This window comes from Bos grunniens, chromosome 23, assembly GCF_055505025.1.
Source record: "Bos grunniens cultivar Pamir isolate PY7600 chromosome 23, Bosgru_T2T1.0, whole genome shotgun sequence".
NCBI lineage: Eukaryota > Metazoa > Chordata > Mammalia > Artiodactyla > Bovidae > Bos > Bos grunniens.
In genome coordinates, this window is record NC_141187.1 from 53927654 (window position 1) to 53938694 (window position 11041).

The window sequence follows — 11041 nt, forward strand, 5'->3', positions numbered from 1 at the left end:
TGTCCTCAGCCCAGTCACTGCTCTGCAGGGAACAGGGTCATACATGTCCTCTGCAGCCCCGTTTCCAAGCACCGAGGTGGCATTTTTATTCGTTCAACTACCATTTGTTGAAAACCTACTATGTTCTACATATTGTGCCAGAAGCTGAGGATACAGAAATAAAACCCAAACTGTTCCCATGCTTAATTCACATTCATTCATAAGTTGTTTGGAAATAGGGACTTAATACATGAATGATTTCCATGTAACGTGGTACACTCTGAGCTTGTAAAGCTTGCTTTTATGGTAGAGGAGGTGCTCAAAACTGCCTCAGTGACTCTTCTTTTCTGTGAACGTAGGTGGCCTTCCATTTCCCACTTCTTGTGTGCGAGTTCTCTTCAAATGTATACACTCGTGTGCAAGTTCTCATCAAACACATACACTCGTGTGCATTTCAAGGACAGAGGTTCTGGTTATTCAGGGCTTGTCTTATTGCCACATCCAGGAACTCTCAGTTCATAAAATATTATTTTCAAGAGTGTTGGAACATATGGAATGATGCGATTCCCTCATGATTGGACATAACAAGGGCAGCCCTAGACTGTGCTCTTGCTTATGAGCCAAAACTGACAGGTACCATTGTCAAGACAAGACTGGACCTACAGAAACTGCAGATAAATGAAAGTGGCGTACAATATACAGGTTTGGGAAATATTCAGCCTGTGAAGAGAAAGCTTTTTCCCTTTTTCTTGAGGGAAATGTGGCCTTGAGAGATAGAAAGTTATGAGCTAAATCAGCAAATCAAATCTGGTGTATATTGAAGAAAATAAAATTGCAGAACTTGAAGGGCCTTTGAAGACCATCAGATTCTAGTCTAAGCTGCTGGACAACTGAGGCACCAAAATAAACAGTGGTTTCTTAGGCCCACACAGATACGCAGTAGCAGAATACACCTGCTGTCTCAGGCTTTCCCTCGTTATCCAGCCCATCCTCAGATACTCACGCGCCTTCCCCCTAACCAGTGACCAGAAGGGCAGCTCACCACAACCCAGCCTTTCAGCCCTGCTCCCACTCCAAGCTAATCTTGTTTGGGTGGGCCAGTACTTGTGATACCATGATGTCCTGAACGTCCACCCTAGAAGGCTGGGTGAGATTCCAGCCGAAGGTAAGGAAGGCAACCGCTTCAGGTGGAAAGAGGTTCGTGAGCAGCAGCACAAAGTTGGCAGTAGTTTTTTCTGGGTTGCAAGGCAGGTGGTGGTGACGGGCAGGGTAGGTTAGGACAGTATAGACATCACTGAGCATCACTGATTAGGAAGCTTAGCCTGTCATCAGCACTGATGGAGGAAGAGGTGCGGAAGGGTGAGATCCACTCAAGCTGTTTCTGTAGCCTGGGGGGATTTACTAGCGTTCTAAACAAATGAGGCTGCAAGAGGGTATAAGGGAGAGTCGGCAGGAGCTGCAGGAGGGTATAAGGGAAAGTCGGCGGGAGCGCCAGCCAATGGTCTAACTGCACGGCAGACTGTGACACCTGCTGTGCAGACCCAAAGGTACAAAATGCAAAAGGAATGGTTTTTATCCCCGAGGAGCTTGCAGTTCCGAAGGGAACATGGACAGGGGGTCAACAGTTGCCATACTGTAACCTAAGTGCTGGGGGTAGGCGAGGGAAGCCCCGGAGTAGCACCACATCAGCGCTGCAGCGGGAAATGGGATGCAGTTGGCTAGCTCACGCGACCACAGTGAGGCATTACCTCGCGGCAGTGTACCCAGGCTGAGGGCCACAGCAGATGCTGGCAGCTCACGTGACCACAGTGAGGCGTTACCTCGCGGCAGTGTACCCAGGCTGAGGGCCACAGCAGATGCTGGCAGCTCACGTGACCACAGTGAGGCATTACCTCGCGGCAGTGTACCCAGGCTGAGGGCCACAGCAGATGCTGGCAGCTCACGTGACCACAGTGAGGCATTACCTCGCGGCAGTGTACCCAGGCTGAGGGCCACAGCAGATGCTGGCAGCTCACGTGACCACAGTGAGGCATTACCTCGCGGCAGTGTACCCAGGCTGAGGGCCACAGCAGATGCTGGCAGCAGGGGAGAGCGCGGGGGAGCCGCTGCCACACCTGCTCCTGAAGGGGAGACCGCCAGAGGCCCAGTGGAGGCTGCAGCCGCGACACCAGGACACCTGACTGGAGCTGAGGGTGGGGAGTGCTGTGGGCTGAGTTGTGTCCCCAGCTGTATGTCGAAGTCAACCCAGCACCTCAGAATGTGACTGTGTTTGGAGAGAGGGTCTGTACAAAGGTGATGAAGGTAAAATGAGGTCCTGTGGGGGGGTCAGTCATGCCTGGTGTCCTTATAAGAAGGGGCGACCAGGGCACAGACCGCAGAGACGACTTCTTCGGGAGGACGCGGAGAACTTGGCCAAGGAGAGGATGCAGAAGGCACCAATCCAGCTGACACCTTGGTCTTGGACTTCTGGCTTCCAGAACCGTGGGACATGGATGTCCTGCTGTTAGAAGAGATGACAGCTGTTGCCTGTCCAGGCTGTGGTGCTTCGATATGGCAGCAGTTCTAGCAAACTAATACAGAGAAGGAAGCAGCCATGGCAGAACCACGATTCTGTCAGGGAGGCCATGGGGAAAGGTACCCTAGCCTCTCTTTCCAACGGCTCTGCGATCTCACTTAAAAAAAGCAACCTGGAGGCCGGCCAAGGAGCCCAAGTGACTTGCTCCACATTTGTACTCTCCCAGGGCTTTGCAGGACAGAGAAGGGTGAGAATGGATTCAGGGGGACAAATAGAAAATGATCAGCAGAGACATCTCATCAAGTTTTGAGAAATCGAGAAAGGCTACATGGAGGAGGTGACTCTTGAACTGAGTATGGGAATAATAAAGGGGTTAACATGAATAGAGCACTGAGATTTCTTACACCATAGTATAAGTTATGTGTGGTGCTGTTTTCACCACCAGACCCTTGTGTTTACTATTTCTAGCTCAACCTAGCAGTTCAGAAAGGCTGGCATTACTTTCCCTTCTTACAGACAAGAGGCTGAGCAAACAGCTCAACCTGCCTCAAGCCTGTCCAGCTCAAGAGCGGCCCATCCAAGTTGCATCCTGGTAGCCGTCAGCCAGATGATGAAGCCTGGGTGAAGGACAGTCTGAAAGAGGATATTATAGACAAAAAGGCATGTTGCCAAGAGAGACAGTGGCATGCTGGGGACCTGCGGAGGTTTAGCAAGGTGACAACCAGAATGCAAAGTGTAGAGAAGCTAGACAGCAGTGCAAGGGGGGCAGGGCAGTGTAGAGACATCTTCATATGCCATGCCAGGAAATGCCGACTCCTTCTCAGAGAACTTGGGGACCCTTTGCAGGATTTGGATTTTAAAATGAGCATCTTCAGGGCTTTATGGAGGATAGCATTTTAGTAAGTGAGAGTGAAGACGGGGAGCTCTCTTAGAAGGCCATTGCCAGATGACAAGTAATGAGAACCTTCAATAAAGATTGGCAGTGGGGCCTGGTTTGGGAAAGGGGAGGAGGGAGAATTCGTAAGACTTGAAGACTTACTAGATACAGGAAATTGGAAGAATTGAAGACCAAAGGTTTGCCCCCAGGTTCGTAGCTTGGGTACATACACATGTGGTGGCACCAGTCTCAGGGTGGGAACACAGGAGGACGAGGGCTGATGGGAGAGCGACAATTGTCTGATACGCTGAGTTTCACATGCCTCTGGATCATCCAGGTAGAAAATACAGAGCTAAATTACACCAGGAAATACAGAAAACCCAGTGGTAACTTAAATTTTGTTGCATCTTATAAATCACAATATTTTGGTTGCTCTAAAAAGTGATTATTTTTCCTACCTTTGTTCTGAGAGGTAAGCAAATACCACCATGATTAGGTCATAGTTATAAGCATGTTATTTCAGTACCTTTTAAAACATGAAACTGTTGTTCCAATTTTACGTAAAGTACTAAAAATAGGTATTGGGAGATGGGACGATAGTAGTGAAAGTTGAATAAAATAATTCTTCCAGGAATAGCAGGTGGAGTTACAGAAATGAAACAAAAGAGTGACCCGGAGAGGATGGGATAAATGCGCACACGATGAGTCTCAAGTTTGCCCGCTGAACACCAGTGTGGTGGCTGAGCTGCTCAGAAGCCACACTCCGCCTGTTACAGAAAACAGCAGTGAGGGGACTTCTTGGTGGTTCAGTGGTTGAGTCCACCTGCCAATGCAGGAGACACGGGTTCCATCCCTAGTTCGGGATGATTCCACATGCCATGAGGCAGCTGAGCCTGTGTGCTGCAACTGCTGAAGCCCATGTGCCTGGAGTCCATGCTCTGCAACTAGAGGGGCCACCACAGTGAGAAGCCCACTCACCACAGCTGGAGAGAGCCCTCACACAGCAGAGAAGACCCAGCACAGCCAAAAAAAAAATTAAAGACAAAGGAGTAGTATCTTATAAAAAAGAAAGACAGTAACAGTAGACATAAAGGGCAGATAAAGGCAACTCTTACCCATGGGTAGAGCGCATTGTACACATCATGCAGTAGGCCTCTTTCTAGTGTGACGTTTCAAATTAGTCAGCTCAAAGAGGCAGCGCATAACGAGGAAGTGAACTGTGCAATAGTGAAACTTGTGAAGATAATAAAAACGCCTATGTGTTCTAAAAAAGAGACTTCAAGGATGGCTTTATGAGATTTTAATTTGAAATCATTTATTTTATCATCCACCTCAACCTCAGTGGTTTGGTAGTTCTGACAACCCTAGTTGTGGTCAGCATATGCTCCTTGGAGCCAAGAAGTGTGTGAGAGAAATGGCTTTCAGTGGTCCTAAAAGCCCTTGGCAGAAGCCTTTGTGTGGTTACACTGTTGGTGCAAAAATGCCCCTAATATATAGCTGGCTAATAAGAAAGATAAGGCACTAAATATTGTATTTTCTTTATTACAATAAAGTGTTGTATGCTTTTCTATGTTCTAATAAAAATAGAAAGACAAGGAGTTGTGAACATCCAGAAAACAAGGAGTGTTTCTCCTACTCTAACAAGTGAGATCTAGATAAACCGTACAGTTGTAACTTGCCTTGAACCCATCAAAGACCTGAGGTTATAGGTTAACCAAACAGCTCCAAATCCAAGGAAAGGTAGGCCCTTTCAAGGCCTACCAGCACTTGCCCACCAGTGGGGGGACACAGTGGAAAGACGTCAGGCACCAGACAAGTAGGTAAGAGCTATGCTTTCTGTAACAGAAGGCACCAAAGGACATGAGGAGCGCCTGCGCCCTTCTGCAGGCTCATCCCACAGACTTTCACCACTTTCCCATCAGTGCGATCAGGGGTGGGAGGGGCAGGAGATTGAATAGAGCCCCCTCTCCCCGAGGGGGTGCAGACATGGAGGAGGAGGTGCTTCCACTCCAGGAGAACCGTGAGCCCCATCCAGATCTTTCTTCCTTGTGTGACTAAAGCTCTATGTCACGGGGAGAGCTTTGAAACATTGTCAGCCCTGGGGCACTAGTGAACGTGCATTGTGTCTGAAGAAAGTAGAAATAAAGCCCTCTATCTTTGGGGGAAGGACAGAAGACAGTCCTGCCCAGGACCCTGTACCAGGATCTCCTGCCACTGGGAGACGGCAGGGACTGCAACACACAGGGTTACCAGATTTAGCAATAAAAATAGAGCTAAATTTGAGTTTCACACGAACAATAAAAAATTTGTGTAAATATGCCACCTCCCAGTGGTAGACAATTCTTTCTTGTTCCTTAATGCTTACTGTCTTTGGATTCAAAACAGGGGAAGGTCTGTCATCCTGGTTCAGTGTGAGTCTCAGAAGGTGTGCCTGGGGCTCCAGGACTGGGCTTCTCCCGCTTCCCAGGGAGTCACATTGTTCTGCATATCTTTGGTAGGTCATGTGTGGGTAGGGTTGTCAGAAAAAAAAATTGTTTTTACATACATAATACATAATTTTTAGCATTAGTATGGGTTATTAACTTGATGCCTACAGGTCTATGATTCACTTACTGTACTCCCATTTTAACTGATCCAAAACTAAAGTTAAAAGAGGGTGTGTGAGTGCTAAGTTGCTTCAGTTGTGTCCAACTCTTTGTGACGCTATGGACTGTAGCCTGCCAGGCTGTTCCGTCCATGGGATTCTCCAGGCAAGAATACTGGAGTGGGTTGCCATTCCGTCCTCCATGGGAATCTTCCCCATCCAGGGACTGAACCCTCGTCTCTTATGCCTCCTGCACTGTTAGGTGTTCTTCAGCACTAGCACCACCTGGAAACCTTAAAAGAGACGAGCTCCGTATAATCACGTGCTGAGTAAGTGGGAAGAGCGATGTTTGTATCTGGCGGTGTGGCTTCAGGGAGCCAGCACCCAGCTGTTACTCCAGTGTGAGCTCTGCATGATGCACTCTTACTCTGCATTCATTAGAGAGAATCACTGAACAACCCCACACGGAATTCAAACAGCCATTTTAAAATAATAAAGTTATTTTTAATAATATTAATGAATTATCCATATGTTGAGCTGAATAATATAATCACAGATTAGAATTTATTGGTTTTCATTTCATACAGTTATTTCTAGACATCTACTGTGATTCTAATTAATTCTGCTAAATATTTGTTTCTGATTGGCTGAGTGTATCTAAGTTGATGGAGGAAGCAGCAAAGAGGAACCACAATTCCAGATATAATTCTGAAGAATAACAGAGAGCAGTACAGAAATTTCCTTGTCTTAGAGTACAGACTAACAATGACAACAACAAAAACATGATTATACTGGGCACATATCTGAGAGTATTGGGAGAGCATATTTTCCTTTTAACTCAGAGAATATACAGGCTTAATTTAATGAATCTAAATTCTTGAATTACAAAAATTCTTTTAGTTCTAGGGGAGATAAATTGAATTTACTGAGATGTTATGTGTATGTACTAATTTTCTCCTGCTGCTTTAACAAGTTACCACTTATACAGTTCTATAGGTTAGAGGTCTGACTTGGGTTGCACTGGGCTGAAATCAAGGTGTTGGTAGGAGGCATCCTTTTTGGAGACTGTAGAGGAGAATCTGTTTCCTTCTCATTGGTTTGTTGGCAGAATTCAGTTCTTGCAGTTGTAAAACCTATGTCCATGTTTTCTCTCTGGCTGTAAGTGAAGTTGCTCAGTCATGTCTGACTCTTTGCGACCCCATGGACTGTAGTCTGCCAGGCTCCTCTGTCTGTGGGATTTTCCAGGCAAGGACACTGAAGTGGGTTGCCATTTCCTTCTCCAGAGGATCTTCCTGACCCAGGGATTGAACCTGGGTCTCCTGCGTTGCAGGCAGATTCTTTACCATCTGAACTATCAGGGAAGCCCCTCTGGCTGTAAGCAAAGGGCCATTTCCTCTTCTGGGGATCCCTGGATTCCTTCCTCCATCTTCAAAGCAGTAGTAACATCAATCCTTTGCACATTGTGCTTCTCTGACACTCTTCTTTTAGTTTTCCACTTTGAAGGCTTCACTGGGTCTGGATAATATCTCTATTCCAGGGTTCTTAGCCTTAATCACAGCAGCAAAGTGCATTTTGCTGTAAAAAGCAACATATTCACAAGAGGTTAGGATGTGCACATATTTGATTTATTCTGTCTACCATAGAGCATCAGTCAAAAATTTTGAAGCTGTAAATAGAAAACATGACTAATAGCGATTTAAAGAAATAGAAATTATTTCTCTGCAATAAGATGGAGTCTGGAGGCAGTGAGATTCGATTTGGGTGGTCCAGCAAGGAATTAGTCTCTTTCATCTTTCTACTCCACCATCTTTAGTGTTTTGACTTGCTGCTATTGCTGCCGTCCCAGGCACTGTGTCTGCTTTCAAGGCCATAAAAAAGAGGGAGAGTTATTATAGAATCTCTCCTTCAAACTTAATTATGTATCCTTGGTCAGTATGGGGTCAAATGGCCACCTTTGTCGCAAGAAAGGATAAAAAATAGAGTATCGGGTAGAGATAAACTACATTGTCTGGAAAGTCTTAGAGCAATTATAAGTCATCTCATGAACAGTCATGAGAGATATCTAGGGGGTTTAAGCAAAGAAGAGTGAGGGAGGGTTCTTGACTAGGCAGTGAACAATGAGTTATCTCAGACTCAAAGGAAAAATGAAGCAACCAATAGTCAGGAGAGAAATATCCAGCACGTCTCCAAGGAACAGGAGCATTCCTGAGCAACAGGAATTGGTGAACTTTTCCTGAGATAGTGCAATAATGTAACTCTCCTCCAGCAACTCTTAACATCTGGGTTTTCATTTCCAGATTTTAAATGCCTGGGAGAAAAACTTTGATTGGCCCATGTTAGGTCAGATGCGTACACTGGGCTTATTAATTATGACCCTGAAATCAGGGACATTTAGTGTAGACGAAATATGCCTGGAAATCTAACCTTGTGTTTTGACTATTCTAGAGAAATGTTAATTATGGGATGAACCTTTAGTCAAGTGATGTCTGTTACATTAAAAAAGTAAACATGAATGAAACTTAAACTTGAACTTCTAACTAGATGACTGGGTCATGGTTTATTATGTGATATTGATGGCTAACACAGTGCAGCACCAAAAGTTTTACCAAATGACATTGAAATATATTTAAAATTACACGAACGCTTGCATCTCTTTTAACTCACTTTAAGAGGACTACAGTTACTGTGCTAGAAATGTATAGTGATGATGCTACCAAAACTATGAAGGATGTGAATAACATGTTACACTAATATTTCAGAGGTGGAAACCTTTACAGTTTGGAGAAGGCAATGGCACCCCACTCCAGTACTCTTGCCTGGAAAATCCCATGGACAGAGGAGCCTGGTGGGCTTCAGTCCATGGGGTCACTAAGAGTCAGACACGACTGAGCGACTTCACTTTCACTTCTCACTTTCATGCATTGGAGAAGGAAATGGCAACCCACTCCAGTGTTCTTGCCTGGAGAATCCCAGGGATGGCGGAGCCTGGTGGGCGGCCGTCTCTGGGGTTGCACAGAGTTGGACACAACTGAGTGACTTGGCAGCAGCAGCAGCCTTTACAGTTACCTATTTACCTGTATGGGAGTTCTATTAACATCATACTCAGTGGTGAAAAGCTGAAAACTTTTTATCTGAGATCAAGAGCAAGAAAAGGACACCTGGCAACCCTGGGCAGTTACTGAAGAGAATCAGTCGTCTCAACAGAGTGTGTGGCAAGATACAACCTCACACAGTTGTGAGAATTATGAGATGTGTATGAAAGTGGTTGGTGTAGCTAGGAACTCAGGAATCCACTGGTTACCTGCCTTTGGTTCAGCGGGTCTAAGCCTGGACCTGGGCATCTGAGTTTTAAAAGATTCCCTGGGTGGTTGCACTGCACACGCAGGTTCAAAGAAACATGTGAACGACTCAGTGCCTTGCACATGGTAAGTACTTGGTAGCTGTTTTATGTGCAGAATGTAAGGATTCTATTACATTTATTAAGGCTGCCATGACTTTTTAAAATTAGGAAAATGATAAAATTTGTCCTAAATAAGCAGCTCAGATTATTTTAACTATGAGAGAAAGAAAGAGAGATGGAGGTAAGAACAGAGGGATGGAGGGAGAGAGACAAAACTAAAATGAACAAAGAAAAAATATAAATGCTATTTATGGTCAACATTTGTACAATGGGATTTAAAGATTAAATATGAGAGATGTCAAAGGTCTTCAACTCATGGTCATGTATAATGCTTTTGAGGGAAATCTGAATCATTTTTGCTTTACAATGTGTAGAACCAAGTTACTTAGTTGATATGTGTGCTTTATCACTGATGAGCACACAAATTTCACTTACAGTTTGTTGTATTCTACTTATCACCATAAATAGGTTAAAGCTTTGTTCTTTGTGAGATGACCTCCAAAGAAATTCAACTGCTATGATACAAAGATAGTTGCAAATCTGGGGAAATGGAAAATATCTCAAAATAATCTAGCAACTGTCAAGGATTTATTACACTATACATTTTTAACATAAGGAAAAGATCTCATTCCATTTTGCAAATAGTTTTCAGCAATAAAAAGTCATATGTAAAGGTTATAGTGCTTAGCATATAGTGTTCCCAATATTTCAGAAGTTTGTCTGCTTTTCTTTGTAGGAAAAAGACAAAACAGCAAGCGTTAGGGAATGGAGAGAATCTACTTTCCAGAGTCACCATGTAACAAGACTCAAATATCCAGGTGTCAACAATAACAACAAATTATAAGGCATATAAGAAACAGGAAAGTATGACCCATGCAGAGAGACAAATAAATGGATAGAAATGATTCCTGAGGATGACCAAATGCCAGACTTACTAGACAAAGACTTTAGAGCAACTTTCTTAAAGATGCTCAGAGAGTTACAGGAAGACGTGGGCAAGTCAGGAAAAGCAATGTATGCACAAAATAGAAATATCAGTAAAGAAACATAAAGCACAAAAGGACCAAAAACAAATGCTGAAATTGAAAAGTGTAACAGAAATGAAAAATCCACTAAAGGGATTCAAAAGCAGATTTGAGCAGGCAAAAGAAAGAATCAGTAGACTTGAGGAAAAGACAATCGAAATTATCAGGTCTGAGGAACAGAAAAAAGGTTGAAGAAATGGGAATAGAGCCTAAGGGATCTGTGGAACATCATCAAGAAAAGGAACAGAGGCATCATCGCAGAAGGAGAAGAAAGAAAGGGGCAGAGAGATATTTGAAGAAATAATGATATAAAACTTCCTAAACTTGAACTAAGATAAGAATCTACAAATCCAAGAAGCTCAATGGACTCCAAGCAGGATACATTCAAAGAGACCCACACTGAGACAAGTTATACTCAAACTGTTGAAAGACAAAAACAAAGAGAGTATCTTGAAAGTAAAAGAGAAGTTATTCATCACACACACCCAGCACCCCCAACAAAATTAGCATAGTTCCCGCCAGAAACCTTGGAGACCAGAAGGCAATGAGTTCAGATAATCAATGTGCTGAAAGAAGAAAACCGTCAACTTAGAATTCTACATTTAGGAAAACTCTTCCTTAGAAATAAGGGAGAAATTAAGATGTTTCCAGATAAACAAAA